General features: G+C 41.1%; 1 protein-coding gene across 6 annotated transcripts in view; it reads left to right on the top strand.

The window, feature by feature from the left end:
- The window catches only part of LOC127577799 (doublecortin domain-containing protein 1-like), a 282,541-nt gene that overhangs the window by 51,970 nt on the left and 209,813 nt on the right, over positions 1–20,758 (top strand). The window lies entirely within an intron of this gene.

Raw genomic sequence — 20,758 nt, 5'->3', positions numbered from 1 at the left:
ATGGAATCTGTAGCAACAAACAATCTGCTGGAGGAACTCAGCAGGTCCTGATGCAGGGTTTCGACCTGAAATGTTGTCAATTCCTCCCACAGATGCTACTCGACCTGCTGAGTTCCTCCAGCAGAGTGTTTGTTACTTTGATTAGAAGTTTAGTAAAGAAGAATATTATTTCAATAGTCTGAGACTAATTAATGCTGGTTTTCAGAGAGATTTATGTTCTCATGCAAGGAACACCAAAAATTAGCATTCAGTTACATCAGGCAAATGGAATGTAATCACTGTGGCAACAGGGATGGAGTACAAAAGGAGGGAAGTCTTGCTACAACTACATAAGGCATCGGTGAGGCCATGCCTGAAGTACTGCTTACAGTTTTGGACTCCCTATTTAAGAAAGGATGTATTTGCCATGGAAATAGTGCATAAAATGTTCACTAGATTCCTGGGATGAAAGGGACGTCTTGTAAGGAAAGGTGAGGGCGGCTGGGCTCCCATGCAAATACAGAAGGTGCAATACCTGTTTATTTACCTCTTCCCTTTCCACCATCCAGTGGCCCAAACAGGTTTTCCAGTTCTTCCAATCTAGAATATAGCATACAGTGTTCACAATGTGGTCTCCTCTACACTGGAGAAGCCAAGTGTAGATTGGCTGATCACTCTGCAGAGCACTTGCATCCAGTCCACCCGAATGACCCTGAGTTTCCAGTCGCCTGCCACTTTCATTCTCCATCCCACTATCTCTCTGTCTTATCTGTCTGTGGTCTCCTGCACTGTCACAACAGGGCCCAACACAAACTTGAGGAGCAACACCTCATTTTCCATCTAGCCACATTGCAACCTTCTGGACTCAGTATTGAGTTCTCCAACTTTAGATAACTCATTGTTTTTTTCTTGTCTGTATTAGAATTGACCATTTCTGCCAATCATCCACCTCTGAACTTGACTTCATTTTTCTCTCCCTATTAGTATAGTCCAGTCTCACACCTCAGCTATTAGCAGCACATAAAGAGACAAGGAAGCATAATCTGTTCTAAATGCCACATTAACTCATTTGGCCTCAGATAAATTCCCTTCAGTTTACCCACCCCTCCTCCATCTTCTCTGCAACTCAAAACTAATTTATTTTCACTCTTTCCCAGTTCTGACAAATAGTCACTGACCTAAAACTTTAACTCTGCTTCTCTTTCCGCAGATGCTGCCCAATCTGCTGAGTGTTTCCAGCATTTTCTGTTTTTATTTCAAATTTCCAGCATCTGCAGGTTTTTATTTTGATTTTTGTTGTGCATGTCCTCATTAGAATTTTCACGAATGAGAACTAATTTTATTGAGACATTCACAAATCTGACGAGGTTTGGCAAAGTGACTGCCTTGAGACTGTTACCCTTGCTTGAGGATTCTAGAACAAAGGGGCCACGTCTCAGAAAGGGATTCCTATTTAAGACAGAGATGTGGAGGGATTTCTTCTCTGAGGGTTATGTCTTTAGAACTGACTGACCCAGAAAGATGTGGATGCAACTGACACAGAAAGATGTGGATGCAGTGGATAAGTGTATTCAAGGCCGATATAGAGTTTTTTTTACTGCAGAGATGGCAAGCATTATTGGGATCTGGCAAGAAAGTGGCGTTGAGACCAAGATCAAATCTGCCACGATCTTAATAAAGGGTGGAGCAGACTTCAGGACCCCATTCCTGCCCCTGTTTATTCTGCTCTTATTAGGTTACTGTAAGAAATGCTACAAGCTCTATGAGAGCATCCTTTACAATTTTAGAGTAAATTTTCCCAAAAAAGATAATTTTATTGGGAAATACAATGCATAGAATAGACTGGTCTTGAGTTTGCTGAGTTTTGCTGTTGTTCCTTGGATCATGCCAGTGAATGTGGCACACTATTCTGCTGTTCCAGCTTAATGCTGGGTGTTGCAGTGTGCAGCACAAACGTGTGGGCTTGAAATAATTTTGTCACATTGTTTCCTACACAAATGAAAAGATGTGGATTTTTTAAAACTGTGGAAAGATAAAACTGTACAGAGAAAGTGAAATAAAATAAAATAAAAAAATGGTATGAAATACTTAGGGAGTGGGGCAGGATTTGAGGATAAGGAAACAGACTATGTTTCAGGTCATTGTTCTTTCTTCAACATCTGCAATATTTTTATTTTTATTTTCTTTGAATTTCTGTATGCATCCTTGATTTTCTGTTTTTACTTCAGATTTCAGGCATCTGAAGTAGTTTATTTTTGTAATGGAGAAACTGACACTTCTGGGATAATTTGGCCTGGAATTGACTTTGGATGGCATCATGTAATTGAATTTTACCAGAAACCTGATTGCTAAATGCGGTTGGGTAATCTGAGCATTCATTGTACATGCTGTAGATTATGCACAGAGATCAAACAGTAACATTTTTATTATACAATGCTTAATTGACTTTACTTGCACTATTTTATAAAATCTGAAGTAGGTCTTATCCAGAGGGGAGAAAAGCAGCAAAGATTCTCCCAGGATGGGTCATTCTTGCTTAAGAATCCAATTTTCTCTTGACACTCTTTGCTCTGCATGCTTGGACATCTACAAGGGTACACCTAGATCGTTGAGTCTCTCCCCATCTCTTCACCCCCTCAATTCCACTGATCATTGTCCCACACCCTCCCCCTCTGTCTTCTCTCTCACTTGACCTTCTGGCCGACACCATAGTCTTCTCCCATTATCAGATCTTTAAACCAAGCTGCTGCACACTGCTCCATTAATTATCTCCTCCCTAATCTTGATCCACAAAAACATATGAAAGAATTTCTAATCCTTTACCTTCTGCATTTTTGCATTGCATTTTATTCTGTGGTGATGATTCATTAAATCATTTTTGGATATATGTACCTTAGTATGGAAATCTTGACATTGTAATGTAATTAATAGTTTCTTAAAAAGATAGATATTGTGCAATTTGTGTGAGGCATTGAACTTTGAGTCATAGAGTTGTACAGCACAGAAATAATCCCTTCAGCCTGACTCTTCAGTGCCAACCAAAATGCCTATCTATGCTAATCCCATTTTCCTGCATTTGGTTAATATTCATCAATACCTTTCCTTTCCACATACCTGTCCAAAACTTTTTAGGTACTGTGCTTGTACCTGTCTCTACCACCTTTCTGGCAGTTTATTCCATATCCTCACCATCCTCTGTGTGAAAAACTTGGCCCCCTCTCATCTTAAACCCATGTCCTCGAGTTTAGAATCTTCTACCCTTGGAAAAGACTGTGACTACCTACCCTATCTATGCCCATATAATTTTATGACCCTCGATAAGGTCACCCTCAGCCTCCTGTGCTCCAGTGAGAACAATGTCAGCCTATCCAATCTCTCCTTGTAACTAAAGCCCTCCATTCCAGCATCATCCTCGTGAATCTCTTCTGCACTCTTTCTTGTGCTACCACATCCTTTCCATAGTGTAGTGACCAAAGCTGCACTCAATATTCCAAGTGTGGCCTAACTTATGTCTTGTATAGCTGCAATCTGATGTCCCAATTCTTACACTCAGTACCCCTGCTCATGAAGGCAAGCAAGCTAAACGCCTTCTTCACTGCCCTATTCAGGGAGCTATTAATTTGTACCCCAAGGTCCCTCTGTCCATCAATGCTTCTAAGGTCCTTCCTATTTACTGTACATATCCAGCCTGTATTAGACAAACAAAAATGCATTGTCTCACACTTCTCTGGATTAAGTTCCATCTGCCACTGCTCCACCCAACTTTCCAGCTGATTTATGTCCCTCTGTGACCTTATGCAACCAGCCTTACTATCTACAACTCTGCCAGTCTTTGTGTTTTCAGCAAACTTACTTATCAGACCACAGACATTCTCATCAACGTTATTTGTATATATATATGACACACAGCAAAGGTCCCAGCATTGAACCCTGCAGTACAGAGACTTTCAATCATAAAAACAACTTTCTACCACTATGCTCTTCTTCCTATCACCAAGCTAGTTTTGGATCCAGTTTCCCAGAAGACCTTGGATCCCATGTGCCCTAACTTTCTGGACCAGTGGGACCTTGTTAAAAGCCTTGCTAAAGTCCATGTTTACCACATCTACTGCCTTGCCTTCATCATTTTCCTTAGTAACCTCCTCAAAAAACTCAATCAGATTTGTGAGGCAGGATTTCCCATGCACAAAATCATGCTGATTCACCCTAATCAATCCCTGCCTTTCCAAGTGATCATAAATCCTATCCCTAAGAAGTTCTTCCATTAGTTTCTCTACTACAGAGCTAAGGCTCACTGACCTATAGCTTCCTGGCTTATTGCTACTGTCTTTCTTGAATATGAGACCAGCCTTAGCTGCCCTTCAGTGTTCCGGTACCTCACCTGTAGCTAAAGATGATGCAACAATCTCTATCAGATCCCTTAAAACATCAGAAATGTTTGCAAGGTTATCTATCTTTCTTCCCTTAACACCCTGGGATAGATTTCATCAGGCCTTGGTATTTGTCCATTCTAATTTGCATGAATATCTCTAAGATTTCCTCTTTCCTGATTCACACGTTCCAGACTATCAGCATACACCTCCCTCAACTCTCCATCCTCTCCATCCTTCTCCCTGGTGAATACTGACACAAAGTATTCATTCAGAACACCACATACGTCCCCTGGCTCTGCACAGAGACTTCCCTTTTGGTTCCTGAGGGATCTACTCTTTCCCAGCTACCCCTTTGCTCCTAATTTATTTATAGAGTCATAAGAGTCACACCGCACAGAAACACACCCTTTGGCCCAACTGGTCTATGCTAACGAAGACGCCCTTTCAAGCTAGTCTCATTTGCCAGCATTTGGCCAATAACCTTCTAAACATTTCCTATCCATGTACCCCTCCAACTGTCCTTTAAAAGTTGTACCTGCCTCAACCACTTCCTCAGGAGGCTCATTCCACATACATACCATCCTCTGTGTAAAAAAGTTGCCCCTTAAGTTCCTATTAGATCTTTCCCTTCTCACCTCTGGTTCCTGATTCCCCAACTCTGGCGTAAAGAATGGTTATTTATAAAAGATTTTGTAATTCTCTTTAATTCTATTGTCCAGGACCATATCATGTCTGCTTTTTGCCCTCCTAAATGCTTTCTTAAGATTTCTTCTATATCCTCTATAAACCTCACGATAATAATTTCCTTTACCTGACATACACTTTCTTATTTTTCCTGATCAAACCCTTAATTTTCTTTGTTAACCAAGGTTCCCTAATCTTACCATCTTTGCTCTGTACCCTTACAGGGACATGCTGACTCTGAACTCTTACTATTTTACTTCTAAGCACCTTCCACTTGTCGGATGTTGTTTTACCCTCTTGCAGCTGCTCCCAATCTACTTGCTTGTCTTATACTAATGAAGTCAGCCCTCCCCCAATTTAGGACCTTAACTCTAGGCTCAGCCTTATCCTTCTCCATGACTACCTTCAAGTTTACAAAATTGTGGTCACGGTTCACCGAGGGCTCCACAGACACTTCCACCACTTATCCATCCACATTTCTTAAAATAAGGTCAAGTACAGCTCCCTCCCTAGTAGGTCTCTCTACATACTACTTTAAAAAAATCCTTCCTGGATGCATTTAACAAATTCTGCCCCATCTAGGCCCCTCCATGAAATAGGATCATGAACCCCACTATCCCTTATACCATCATTACTCAAGGCCACCTAAATTGTCATCTTACACCCCTCCTCAGTCCACCAATCACTTCGGAATCCTTTCTTGCCACTCCCCTTCTCCTCTCTGTGCTGGCCATCTCGTCTCTCCACTCTCAGTCCTGATGCAGGGTTTCGATCCAAAATGTCGACAATTTCTTTCCTCCCACAGACGCTGCTTGATCCGTTGAGTTCCTCCAGCAGATTGTTTGTTGCTCCAGATTCCAGCATCTGCAGTCCCTTGTGTCTCTAAATTGTTGTATTGTTGATCCTTCGGTAAATGACCTGGACTACATTATACTGAATCCTTTTTCTCCTATGTTCCCACTGTCTCTGACCAGTCTCGTGGCCACTCCTGGGACTTGCTGTCTGTCCATCCAATTCCATAACCCAGTCACGACTGCTTCTGCAGTGGTCCTTGGGACCCAGACCTATCATATTCGTGGATTGGAACAACGAACCGAGGGATTTGCACTGAAATATATAGTCACTACACACTGCACAAAGCATGAGTTAATGGCATCAGTTCAATTTTATGAAAAAATATAAATGTATTCATGTAGTTTTTAGCTGTTTTTCCTCCACAGAAACAAATACGCCTCACTTTTGCAAATTACAACCATTATTGAAAATACCACTTTTCCATTATTTTGTCTGTCTTATCCATAACTCAGCAGCAATTTTTTTAAAGTTCATCCCACAATATTGGTTGGAGCTTAATCACTACCATATTTTAAAGGCATTTTCCTGTTCAATGACGTTTCTTATCTGGGACCTTGTCTCAGTGTAACATTGCTGAAATAACTAAATGCAGACCAAATCTTGGAGAACAAGACCAGACTGCAAGCCTCCATCTGTTCCGATTCAGCATTCAGCCGAGCAGAGGTGCAGGCCAAGTGCAAAATACTTATGTTCAAGTAGGAGACTGTGTAAAGACAACATGCATTAATAGAGATCTGGCTTTGAGAACAAAGGCTGAACATTATTCATGTTTTAAAGAATGCTACAGTCAGATGTCAGCAATTCCGAGGTATGAATGAGTAAAGCGTACAGCGTCTGAATCTTACAGTGGTCTTATTACACAACAAAGGCCCTTTCTCACAGCACACCTGCTCCTTACTTAAGTATCATAGGGGGTAATTTTGTCATTTTGAGAAGATGTACAGCAATTCACATGCATATGTGCAAAGTGTAAGATTCTGAGGAGAGGTAGGGTGAAAAGCTCTTTCCTGTGCTGATTTTAATGAATCGTTTATGAAGGTTTGTGTGGCTAATTTTAATCAAACCCTTTGTTGACTTTACTGAAGAATAAAATCAGACAGAATGTAAAGCAGGTTGTCCAGAGCATTCCAATTGGAGTACAGGTGCACAGAGGATTGGAATGGGTGGAGAGGTTGTCGTGGGTGTAGGTAAGCATCACCATTAAAGACCTGTGTGAATGTGGAGCACATGCACCAGAAAGCTAAAGATACAGAATTAATTAAAAGAGAGAGAGAGGTACTTAACTCAGGAAGTGAGCTTTTGTAAGGCTACATAGAAACAACAGAGAACTGGAATTAAAAAGACTGAGCTGCCGGTGCTAACAAAATGGCAAAGCACTCTCAATAGATCAAATTGCCTGCTCTTGTTTCCACATTTAACTGAAAATTATAAGCATTGTATAAAGATTTATGGACAACTTGGTTCAATTCAATCTTTTCAACAAACTTAAATCAGAACTACTGCCTCTAGATTTATTGTAAAGTACTAAATAATATCAGAAAAGAAGCATTTTGGCATCTTGAATGTGTTGAATAGAACAATGTAGACTAATTATGCTTTGACAAATAGATTGGAAAGAATACTAAATGGTTGGGGTGTGAGGGTGGAATTCAGCACTCCTGGGTCACACTGGGAGCTTTTATCGGGAAATTGTGGCACACCACCACCATTTTCTGCTAATTAAAATGAATGGATGGGAAATGGTGGGTTGTGTAGCCAAAAATGCACAATATATGCGGCCGTTTGGAAAGGCTCCCCATTAGTAGCCAGAACTTGAATAATTGTCAATCACACATGTGCATATGCACACTCATCTAAATTTTTGTTGCACTTGGAATAAGGTCAGATTGTCTTCACAGTGTTGCATGCTGAGTTGAAATGCTATTTGCTCACTTCACAATGGAAACCAGTCTTTGGAAAGTTCTCTGGAGGTTGTTTTTACAGAGCCAAAATTGCTCATAGTTCTGACAGATACTTCTGTTGAGCTCTACTTAAAAAAAAATATACTTACTAAAAAAAACTTAGCATGGATTCTTCTGTAGTTATCTCATGGATGTGACATTTTGAGTAGGAGCTTGTCCCGGCATTGTAAGCAACTAAAGCAAGGCTGGGGTCTCCAAAGGAGGAAGCACAAAGTGCATATGTTTAGGGTATACAGGGAAACATGCTTCCATCCCGACCTCTCTAATGACCATGTTTCTATGGATCAGCTCTTCCAAGGCAGTTGTTACTGAGATATATGATATTCTGCGGGCAAATTGCCAGATACACCCATTCCTTGCCTCTTTTGGAGGCAAAGGTCACTGTTGATCTCAGCTTCCTTACCTTGCTATTATTCCATGTGGCCCGGACTGATCTATTCCATATCTCACAATATTTGGCATATCACAGCATTAGAGAGGTCAGCAATGCTCTGTAGGGAAGGGACAACCTCTACTTTTCATTTAGAGGATTTGAGTCATGGGTAAGTGGTTTTGCCAGGATTGTGATCTTCCCCAAAGTTCAATCCATGATTAATTACGACATACGGCAACCCAAGCTCCCCTTCAGAACCCTGAACTCTTTGTGAATCAAAGGACTTCTTCTCACTCATTGTCCAGATAGTTGTTGATCATGTGAAGAATTTTCTCTCCTATAATTGTGAATGTATACACAGCAATGTCCAAAGGACTTTATATCCTCTCAGATCCTGTCTATTAATTTTGCAAACCTTGAATAATAAGCACCTTCGATAGAAAGGTTATATAACAAGATCCATGGAAGGGATATAATAGTAGATCAACCATCAACTGTGACTAGTGAATGTTTTAATTGATGGTTGCAATTTGTCTCACAGTAAGGCAGTTATCATGGGTTCCTACCCATTTTCTCAATACACCTGTTCAAACATCTTTGAAGGCACCTTGTAGAAAACAGGCACAGAGGTTTGCCATTATCAGAGGAATCATGAGGATCCCCTTAAAACAATTTTTAGTGGATACCAGCCTCCATAAGAATGACTAACCACTGATCTAGTTTAAGTACATTCACAGTATTGCTTTCATTTTCCCATCAATCAGATGGACTGAGCAAGGATTCCTGGGAAATAATGAACAATCTGCTGGAGGAACTCAGCGGGTCGAACAACATCTGTGTGAGGAAAGGAATTGTCAGTGTTTTGGGTTGAAACCCTGCAACAGGACTGAGAGTGATGAGGGGAGATGGCCAGGCTTCCATCCCCATCTGGTCTGGTTCCATCTGCCATACACCTCTCCCCTAATGGTTCCCATTCTCACCTCCTTTACTCATCAGAGTCCAGCACTGGCAGCGCTTTGTGTTCCTGTTTATCTCTCTCCAGCAGCTGTCTCCAACTTTCACACTGCCCTCCCTCCACCTCACTCCATCTGCCTCTCATTTTTTCCTCTCTATCTGCCTCCATCTATCATTCATCTGCCAATCTCTCCCAAATTCACCCCTCTCCCCTCCCCTACCAGGCGCAACCTATCTGTTATCTTTCACCCCTCAGTTCACCAATCACCTTAGAAGTCCACTTTTTACCAATCCCCCTCTCCTCTTTACACCGGCCATCCCCCTCTTCACTCTCAGTCCTGATGCAGGGTTTCAACCCAAAACGTCAATAATTCATTTCCTCCCACAGATATTGCTCGACCCACTGAGTTCCTCCAGCAGATTGTTTGTTGCTCCAGATTCCAGCATCTGCGGTCTCTTATGTACCCGTGGGAAATAAATTACCTCTGGACCATGACATTGGGGTTAATGGACTCAATGCCGAACATTCTGAGTCGTAGTACTCCATCTAGCCCCTGCAAGAAAGAAACTGTAATGATAGTCATGAAGCCTCATTCACTGTTTGTATCCCCTCAAGAAGGGGTTTTGTTGATTCACAATCCTTACAATGCTTTGAGAAAAAGTTCATTTTCAAAGTAAAACTATCTAGTGGATGAGACAGCAATGAGCTGGAAGCAATAGTAGATTTATTAATATTGACAATGTATGTTGTATTTAATTTGAGTCGCTTACATGTTCCCCAAGCATCCAAAGTCATAGTGCTTCGACCAAGGGACGGATGAACATTATTGTGATCATCAAGCAGATTGATAGTACTGCTGTGGAAATGTCATCTCAGGTTCAATAGCACAGATTCTTATTGGAATTAAACCAAACAAATGTTGTTGGACATTGCCAGTAGCATCATTTTTCATCAAAAACTGATGTGCAGAACAAATGTAAATAAAATCACTTTACTTTTGGAGTCCACCACATCATGAGGTGATGATCAGGTGTAAGGCCCCAAAACTAGTGGTCATTAGGATCAGTTTTTGCAAGTTATCTCCAGTCAATAGTGTTTACAATGAACAAACGATTGTATCAGAGGTGGCTACAGTGTCATCCAATATAATCTTTCCAGAGTCTTAATCTTTCCTGGAAGGAATCCTCTGGATATCTGATGAAGGATCTTCTACCTGAAACATTAGTTCTATTTCTCTTCCCATAGATGTGGCCTGACCTGCTGTGTATTTCCAGCATTTTCTGTTTTTATATTATAATCAATGCCACACCCTACAACTTTCTGAATTCTCATGCAAGTCATGTATTTGAGAGCTGTCTGGGTACAGAACAGCAATCAGCTCATGGTTGCTGTTGCTCATAGATTACTCTCCGATTTTAGACAACAGCAGTCTGCTCACGGGTAACAGAGGCTAGAACTCTAATTGAATCAATCTGAATCTGCATACAATCATTAAGACTTTGCATGGTCTCTACCTCTGCATGATACTTCCAGAATGGGAGTGATACTCTTTTGGCTAAACACAGCTCAATATCAGAGATGAGAAATGGATTTCTCCACACCTCTTGACATTCCACATACAGAGACGGCAGGCCTGACCATCTCAGTGTGTGTTCCACTGCCCTTTTCAAAAATGCCTCCCCATTGTGGTCTTCATCAGAGTCCTCCAGGGCAGTTCTGATGTGTTCACTGCCCAGATAGCAAGATGACACTACACATTCTACACGGTTCCTGTATGACTGCAGCCACCTTCGCAGAATCACAAAATGGTTACAGCATGAAAGGAGGCCATTTGCCCCGATGAGTCCAAACCAGCTCCATGTAAGAGCCATCCTACTGGTCCCACTCTGCTGTCTCCCCAAAACCCTGCAATTTCTTTCCTTTGAGATACTCTACCAGATACGTTTTACACTATAATTAGATCTACCTCCACTACTTACCCAATATTGCATTCCAGACCCTAGCCACTCACTCCATAAAAATTGCTTTCTCCTGTGTTGTGAAGTATCATTATCATCATTCGATGTCCTCCAGTCCTTGACGCCTCCATCACGGGGAGAAATATCCCCCCCTCTCCAGACTCTCTTAAGATTTTAAATACCTTTTTAAGATTCCTGTCCATCCTCCTCTGATCCAGGTAGAAAGGCAGAACCCCAACTTTTCCAATCTTTCCATTTATCTTTATTCTCTCATCCCTGAAGTAATTTGGGACTGTTTTCTTTGGAGAAGAGAAGAATAAGGGGAGATTTGTTAGTATATAAAATGATGGGGGTTTAAGATAGAATGTATATTGGGAGGCTGTTCATTTTGGTGGAGGGGTCAAGGACCAGGGGTCCCAGGGATAAGATAAAGGAGCATTAGAATGACCTAAGGGAAGAGATTTTTTTACACAGTATTTAGTTTCTCATTTTTTAATCTATATCCCTTTATAGCCTTCTTTCCTCTTCATGACTTACTTCATAACATACTTTTGTGTTATCAGCAAATTTGGCAATCCTACCTTTGGTGCCTTTATCCAAGCCATTTATATAAATTGTTGAAGGTTAAGACCCCAGTACCAATTCCTGTGACACACCTCTTGTTATAATTTGCCAACCAGAAGAAGACCTATATATAAAAAAAATGCATTATTTACTTCAGTTTAATTGTTTAAACATATCTAGATGTCAGAGCTATTTATACAATACAAAAGAAGGTTAAAAAGTAATTACAGCTTTTACAGATGCAAAGTCCATTGATTTGAATCAGGCTGGTTCTCTATGGACTCAGCTAAACATGATTACTGTTCAGGCAATGAGGAAGAAAAATCACTCTACTCTGTTATAAAATTACATATTTTGAGTGTTAATTTTTTTCAGTATGCGCAGTGCACCCAAAGCATGGAGGTCAACAGTGATAACTGTGACTTTCCTGGTAGCCAGCAGTGCTAGGAGGATTGTATTGGTATTGGTATTGGTTTGTTATTGTCACTTGTACCGAGGTACAGTGAAAAACTTGTCTCGCACACCGTTCCTTGATCGTGTCCTGTATCTAGGTTCTGTAGTAGAGAAGAAAAGATGGGAGATACGGTGACACAACTGGTACAGCTGCTGTATCACAGTGGCTCAGGTTCAATCCTGACATTTGCGTGTTCTCCATGTGACCCAAGACTGCACAGCAGTGCAGCTTGCAGAGCGACTGCACCACAGTACCAGAGACCTAGTTTCAGTCTTGACTTTGGATCCTGTCTGTGTGGAGTTTGCATGCTTTCCACGTGACTGCACAGGTTTCCTTCGGGTACTCTGGTTTCTTTCCACATTCCAAATACATGCAATTTGGTAGGTTAATTAGCCACGATAAATTGCCTGTAGTATGTACCGTATATGTGTGGTAGAATTTGGGGGAAGTTGATAAGAATATGGGGAGAATTAAAAATTCAAGGATTAGTTTAAGTGGGTGGTTAATGGTCAATTCAGACTCAGTGGGCCAAAGGGACTGTTTCTGTGCTGTATGACTCTATGACCATGTGGATTTTCTCTGGGTGCTCTGTTTTCCTTCCATGTCCCAAAAGATGTGCAGGTTGGTAGGTTGATTGGCCACTGTGAATGTAAGAAGTTCACAGAGGCTCTCAGAAGGTGAAAGAAGTTTGGCATGTCCCCTTTGACCCTCACCAATTTATACTGATGCACCTATCTGGATGCATCACGGCTTAGTATGGCAACTGCTCTGCCCGTGACTGCAAGAAATTGCAGAGTTGTGGACACAGTTCAGCACATCACAGAAACCAGCCTCCCCTCCATGGACTTTGTCTACACTTCTCACTGCCTTGGTAAAGCAGCCAGCATAATCAAAGACCCCACCCACCCTGGACATTCTCTCTTCTCCCCTCTTCCATCAGGCAGAAGATACAAAAGCTTGAAAGCACGTACCACCAGGCTCAAGGATAGCTTCTATCCCACTGTTAGAAGACTATTGAATGGTTCCCTAGTACGATAAAATGGACTCTTGACCTCTCAGTCTACCTCGTTATGACCTTGCACCTTATTGTCTACCTGCACTGCACTTTCTCTGTAGCTATAACACTTATTCTGCATTCTGTTATTGTTTTACCTTGTACTACCTCAATGCACTGTGTAATGAATTGATCTGTATGCACAGTATGCAAGACAAGCTTTTCACTGCACCTCAGTACATGTGACAGTAATAAACCAATTTACCAATTTAGTCTGAATCTAAAGTCAGAGATCAAATGTGAAAAAGGAAGTGAAATGAAATTCCAGGAGTGTAGGACATTCACACTGCTCCCCATTACACACGAATAAGTGATAGAATCACAGGGGAGTTGATGGGAACTTGGGGAGAATAAAATGGGATTAGTGTAAATGGGTGGTCAGTGCAGAGTTGGTGTGTGAAAGGGCCTATTTCTGTGCTGTACAACACTTGAGAGCATGAAATGTCAAAGGTCCAATGTATTGCATTAAGTAAAAAGAAAGTTGCATTGGTATAAGCAGCTGGTAAATATTTTTATTTACTTATCACGTTACGAAGGAAAATATAACACCCGTTTTATGTTTAGTCTGGTCTCTAACCAGCGTCAAGTTGAAGCACCATTTGACATGGGGAATGTTGGCTGAGAAAATCAAAAAACTGGAAATCTGAAACCAAAACAGAAAATGCTGGAAATACTCAACAGGTCAGGCTGTATCTGGTAGACCCGTTGTTTCAGCTTGTTCTTGCCTCACCAAACTTTTTTCTTCCTACCTTGACCTTGATATAAGTGAGAAGGATCCAGGCCCTTCTCACTTATATCCGTGATACCTCAGATGCCCTCCACTATTTTGTATCTGGGTTCATTTGTCTATGTTCTCACTCTCTAACTGCTCCCATTCACTCATTGACTAGAAAACCTTGTTTACAGCTTAACAACCCCTTGGTCTCCCTGGTTTCACCCTATCAGAGACATTGCCCCTCTCCTACCATTCCTGCAGCTTTACAAACTACCTTTATCTCCTTTACAGTTCTGACCAAGGGTCTCTGACTGGATAACTCTGACACTTTATTCTACATTCTGTTATTGTTTTCCCTTGTACCACTTCAATGCACTGATGTGATGCAATGATCTGTGTGGATGGCATTGCAAAACAAAGTTTTTCACTGTAACTCAGTACCTGTGACAATAATAAACCAAATTATGAATTCGTTTCTCTTCCCACAGATGCTGCCTGACCTGCTGAGTATTTCCAGCATTTTCTGTTTTTATTTTAGACTTCCGGTTTTATTTTTGATTTTCACAATAAAAGATAACTACTGGAATTACATACTGAAATGCTTGTTACATCATGAAGTCTGCAAGAAATTTATTTTTTCTCTCATATTTTCTCATGACATAGAAGGGGGCCATTTGGGCCATCGAGTCTCTGCTGGCTCTCAGACCAATTCCATAACTTTCATTCCCCAACTGATTTCCCTGTAATCTATCCTCTCTCACATGCCCATCAAATTCTCCCGTCATCGGCCTGCACAAAGGGGAATTACAGCAACCGATTAACTTACTGACCAGCATGGTTTTGGGACGTTGGAGGAAACTGGGTCACCCAGGGAAAACCCATGAGAGAGAATGTGCAAATTCAGCATAGTCAACACCTGGGTCAGGATCAAACCTGGATCAAAGAGTCATGGAGTAATACAGCACGGAAACAGGCCCTTTGGCCCAACTCACCCGTGCCGACCAAGATGCCCATCTAAGCTAGTCCAATTCGCCCCCATTTGGCCCACATCCCTCTAAACCTTTCCTATCCATGTACCTGTCCAAGTGTCTTTTAAATGCTGTTATTGTACCTGCCTCACCCACTTCCTCTGGTTGCTCATTCCACTGTGTGAAGAAGTTGCCCTTCAGGTCCCCTTTAAATCTTTCCCCTCTCAACTTAAACGTGTGCCCTCTAATTTTTGATGATCTTTTTATCCTATCTATGTCCCTCATGATTTTATACACCTCTACAGGGTCACCCCTCAGTCTCCCAGGCTCCAAGTAATAAAGTCCTAGCCTGCCCAACCTCTCCCTACAACTCAGGGAGTTATACTCAAGTGGCGTCACTGAAGCTGTGAGGCAGCACCATTTACCATGGTGCTGCCCTGTTTATTGCCAAGGAACAAGGAGTCCAGTGGAAATTGCCACAGGGCTTTATGTAGAGCTAAGAGCTCATCCTTTCCAGCACAGAAGTGGTGATCAATTCCATCAACATATCCTGTACTATATGTGGCTTTGAACGTGCACCCCTTTCAGAATTGCAACTGTTCTTTTTTGATACATTGGCCAGATTGTGTGATAATCCAAACTGTCATCTCCTATGTTAGTCCTGTAATCGCTTCAGATTTTTAAGACCACACAGCTCCCTACATACTGCTGGCATTGCTGCTACAACCCTATCACAAGGTGCAGGGGGCTGCAAGTGACAACAAGGTTATTGGCGTGGGAGCTTTTTCCAGCAATGGACTCTCTTGATGGCCTTCTGTGCTATTGGAAAGCCTCTTCACTCTTCTCAAATGCCTCCATTGATAAAAGACATTCGGGAGTATATAATTTAATATTTTAAAATTATTTTAAAAATAATAAATGTATTTAAAAGCATATAAAACTGTTAAATACAAATAAAAAAACACTTTTCTAAATTTGTCTTTGAAATCAAGGTTTACCAGGATGATGCCTAGATTAGAGAGTATTAGCTACACGGAGAGGTTGGACAAACTTGGGTTGCTTTCTCTGAGGGGAGGCCTGATAGAAATTTATAAAATTATGAGAGGCACGGATAGAGTAAACAGTCTGAATCTTTTTCCCAGGGGAGAAATGTCAAATATTAAAGGACATCTATTTAAGGTGAGAGGGGGAAGGTTTAAAGGAGGTGTGCAGGGCAAGTTTTTTTACACAGAGAGTGGTACGTGCTTATAGTAGGCTGCCAGGAGGAGTGGTTGAAGCAGATATGATAGTGGCATTTAATAGGCTTTTGGACAGACACATGAATATGTAGGAAATGGAGGGAAATGGATCATGTACAGGCAAAAGAGATTTAGTTTAATTTGGCATCGTGTTTGGCACAGGCATCGTGTTTGGCACAGACATCGTAGGTCAAAGAGGCTGTTCCTGTGCTGTACTGTTCTATGTTCTGTGACTCCAGTATCCCTTTTCCCAATGTCAGATTTGTGGGGTGCTGTTAACACACAAACTCTTACTACCTTGTTTAAAATCTTTCACTCCATGGCTTGAGTCAATTCTTTGCTTCTGTCTTAACTGCTTCCCTTCCACTCTCCCTTCAAGATTTGACTGAACTGAGCTCAATCATGTTTTGAGCCTTGTACACATTAGTACTTCAACAGGCATAGAAACCATTGTAGTATATGGCATCACTCTGCAGTTAAAGAAAATGTTTGCAAATTGATGTCTCACTATTAAACTAAAAAACCCTGTGATGCCTTTTCTTCATCGTTTCCATCTTCATATAGAATTCTCACTGATCTCTTATCACACTATTTTACCATTTGGTGAAACAAGCATATGCTTCATATCATTTTGCTTCAGAGCACTCAAATCAGCAGTTAAGAAAATTAAGAAAACTTGGTAAGCTATAACACGGAAGTTCACATTCTTTGACATTATATCATGCTGTACTAAAGCACACATCATGCTTAACTTCAAGTCATTTCCACTGGCTATGAGTATCAGGAAGTTATCAGTTCCTTTCTCACAATAATCAATGTGTACTCTTTCATGCTAACTTGAAACATCTTAAAGGATGATGTCACACTGTAAGGTAGTTTTATATAATTGGTGTTACCAATTAATTGGTAATTGGTTTAGTTTTGTCACATGTACCGAGATACAGTGAAAAGCTTTAGCTTGCGTGCCATCTAGACTGATCATTCCATACATAAGTACATCAATGTAGTACAAAAGGAAGAAAAAACATAATGCAGAATATAGTGTTACAGTTACAGAGAAAGTGCTGTGCAGGTAGACAAATAAAGTGCAAGGGTCACAAAGAGGTAGATTGAGAGAGAAAGAGTTCATCTTAAGAGGTCTGTTCAAGAGTCTAATTATAGCAGAATAGAAGTTGTCCTTGAGCCTGGTGGTGTGTGTTCTCAAGCTTTTGTATCTTCTACCCAATGGGAGGAGGGAAAAGAGAGAATGACTGGGGTGGGAGGAGTCTTTGATTGTGTTGGCTGCTTTCCCGAGGCAGTGGGAAGTGTAAATGGAGTCAATGGAGGGGAGGCTCGTTTGCGTGATAGACTGGGCTGCATTCACAACTCTCTGCAATTTCTTGCGATCTCGGGCAGCACAGTTGCCGTACCAAGCTCTGATGCATTCTGATTGGATGTTTTCTATGGTGCATCTATAAAAATTGGTGAGAGTAATCGAGGACATTCCAAATTTTCTTAGCCTTCTGAGGAAGTAGAAGCGCTGGTGTGCATTCTCAGCCGTAGCATCCACATGGCTGGATCGGGACAAATTGTTGGTGATAATTACAGCTCAGAATTTGAAGCCCTCGACCATCTCCACCTCAGTCCCTGATCTGGGCTGCATTTGTGCATAAAAAACATGCGGAAATTGCCTTCGTGCCGTGGCAATGCATCTGCAATCACATTTTGTTTTACATTTGATTATGTAAGATTCCATTCCACCATTCCATTCTTGATTCTCCTTATCCCTGTTCAACTAAGCATGTGTGAGTGACAGACTGAGGTTGGTGAAAATTTTGGGTCCTACCAACTCTGCATTTAGATCCTGAAAGGCAAGACATAGATTCTATTTGTCATCAATTGCCTGATTCAATGTCACCTTGCCGACATATCATGCTTTCTTTAAAGGTTTGTCGACATACACTCCAAGGTGCCTCTGTTCCTCCATACCACTCAATATTTTGTCATTTATTGTACATTATCTCACATTTTTCTGGATTAAATTCCATTTATCATTTTTCTGCCCAACTCACCAGATTACCTATATTGGAATTGGAATTGTTATTGGAATTCGTTTATTCAGACATTTATTGCCATTCAGACAGATCATTCCATACATAAGAACATCAAGGTAGTAAAAAGGAAAACAGAATGCAGAATATAGTGTTACAGTTACAGAGAAAGTGCAAGGGCCACGATGAAGTAGATTGGGAGATCAAGAATTCATCTGTAGCATATGAGAGGTCAGTTCAAGCGTCTGATAACAGTGGGATAGAAGATGTTCTTTCTATGTACTCCTGCAGTCCAAACTTTTCCCCTTTGCTGTCAAGAAGATATCCAGTTTTGGTATCACCTGGAAACTACTTTATCTTGCCTCCTTTATTTAAGTCTAAATCATTGATATATATTGAAAGAAAACAAGGAGTCAAGTACCGGGTACTGTGGAACCCCACTGGTAACAGCCTTACAATCAAAAACACATTGGTTAACCACTACACTTTGCTTTGGACCTCTGAGCCAGTCTTGGGTAAAATTTGTCACTCTCCTTTGGTTCCCATGGGCTTTTACTATTTTTGTCTAGTCTGTCATGTGGGATCTTTTCAGAAACTTTGCTGAAATCAACAAAGACTACTTAAAGTGCACCATCCCCTCCATGGACTCTGTCTACACTTCTTGCTGCCTTGGTAAAGCAGCCAACATTTATCAAAGACCCCACCCACCCCCAACATTCTCTCTTCTTCCCTTTCTCATCAGGCAGAAGATACAAAAGCCTGAAAGCACGTACCACCAGGCTCAAGGACAGCTTCTATCCCACTGTTTTGGACTAATGAACGGTTTCCTAGCACAACAAGATGGACTCATTATCTCATTATGACCTTACACCTTATTGTCTACCTGCACTGCACTTTCTCTGTAACTGTAACACTTTATTCTGCATTCTGTTATTATTTTACCTTGTACTACCTCAATACACCATGAATTGATGAATTGATCTGTGTGAACAGTATGCAAGACAAGGTTTTCACTGTACCTCTGTACAAGTGACAATAATAAACCAATTTACCAACCTCCTTGTTACATCCTCAAAGAATTTAGTGAATTATTCAGACATGACCCTCTTTTAACAAATCCAAGTGAACAGGAAGCCGGAACTGTAGGAACTGGCACAACTCAGTGGATTATTGATCTGGAAGAGGTTACAGTGATAGAGAAACCTGAGGGTTTGAAAGGATTGACGATGCTGCTAGACCAGGAGCCAAGGTGGGTTAGTAAGCACAGAGATAATGGGTGAGTGAAACTTGGTAGCAGGTTTTTGAATGGGTTCCAAGTTTAAGAAGCTGAGAGCTCTGCCAGAACCCTATTTGAATCGTCAAATCTCGAGGTAACAACCATTTCAGAAGCAGATGAACTGAGGGACTTGCAGAAATGTGTGAGATGAATCAACTCATTAGCTGGTGATGGAACAGAGATGTGGTTGGATCTCAAGATTAGATAGAATACCACATTTTCATTAAAGGTGTTGTTCAGGCTGGAACCTGGTGGAGATTGAAGGTTTCCTCATAGTTGAAAGATAGGTTAATGCAGATCATGCAGGACTCTGATCTTGTGAGTCCCAAAATATTATTACTATCATTTATCAGTTTTCAAGAAGATGTGTTTGATCAATGAGATAAAGTTTTATGTCAACCTTGTGAATTATCCCTTCTCAATTGCCTAAATATTTACAAGGTGCATTGGCTACAAAGAGATACAATTAATTATGTGTATCCCAGTCTCTGGAATTTCCTTTTTACATCCCTCCACTTCCCACATCCTTTATGAAGCAGCATAACGATCACTTCTTTAACTAAACATCATCAAGATAAGATAAGATATCTTTATTAGTCACATGTACATTGAAACACACCGTGAAATACATCTTTTTGCGTAGTGATTTGGGGGGCAGCCCGCAAGTGTTGCCACACTTCCAACACCAACATAGCATGCCCACAACTTCCTAATCTGTACATCTTTGGAATGTGGGAGGAAACCGGAGCACCCGGCGGAAACCCATGCAGACATGGGGAGAACGCACAAACTCCTTACAGACAGTGGCCGGGTTGCTGACGCTGTAAAGCGTTACGCTAACCGCTACACAATGCTGAACTCTTGATCCTTGGCTCTGTTTCCCTTTTACCTGAGTATAGCATGCTGCAGTCATTTTTTAACTTGAAGGTGCATATAAACATAGGTTGTTGAAATTGTTTCAATTTTCCCTCTTCCCTCAGACACAGCTGCAAAAATGATGATGTTTGCTGCCAAGGATAATTGATTCTGATTCAAATGTGCAGATCTAATAGTAGAAATAATTTGTTTTTTCTCTCTAGGTTTTCCTGCTTCATCATTAATATGAGAGTCTGCCACTATTGCTTTTCAACCAGCCCTCACTAGCATGTGCATAAGGTTAAAAAATAAAAATATCAGAGGCACAGATAGGATAGACAGTCAGAAGTTTTTTCCCAGTGCAGAAGTGTCAAGTACTAGAGGACATGCATTTAAGGTGAGGGGGGAAAGTTTAAAGGAGGTGTGCGAGGCAAATTTTTTTACATGGAGGCAGGTGCCTGGAACG

Source organism: Pristis pectinata, chromosome 14 (assembly GCF_009764475.1).
Source record: "Pristis pectinata isolate sPriPec2 chromosome 14, sPriPec2.1.pri, whole genome shotgun sequence".
Taxonomy (NCBI): domain Eukaryota; kingdom Metazoa; phylum Chordata; class Chondrichthyes; order Rhinopristiformes; family Pristidae; genus Pristis; species Pristis pectinata.
Note: the sequence above shows the minus strand (reverse complement) of the source record. Positions and strands in the feature narration are given on the sequence as shown.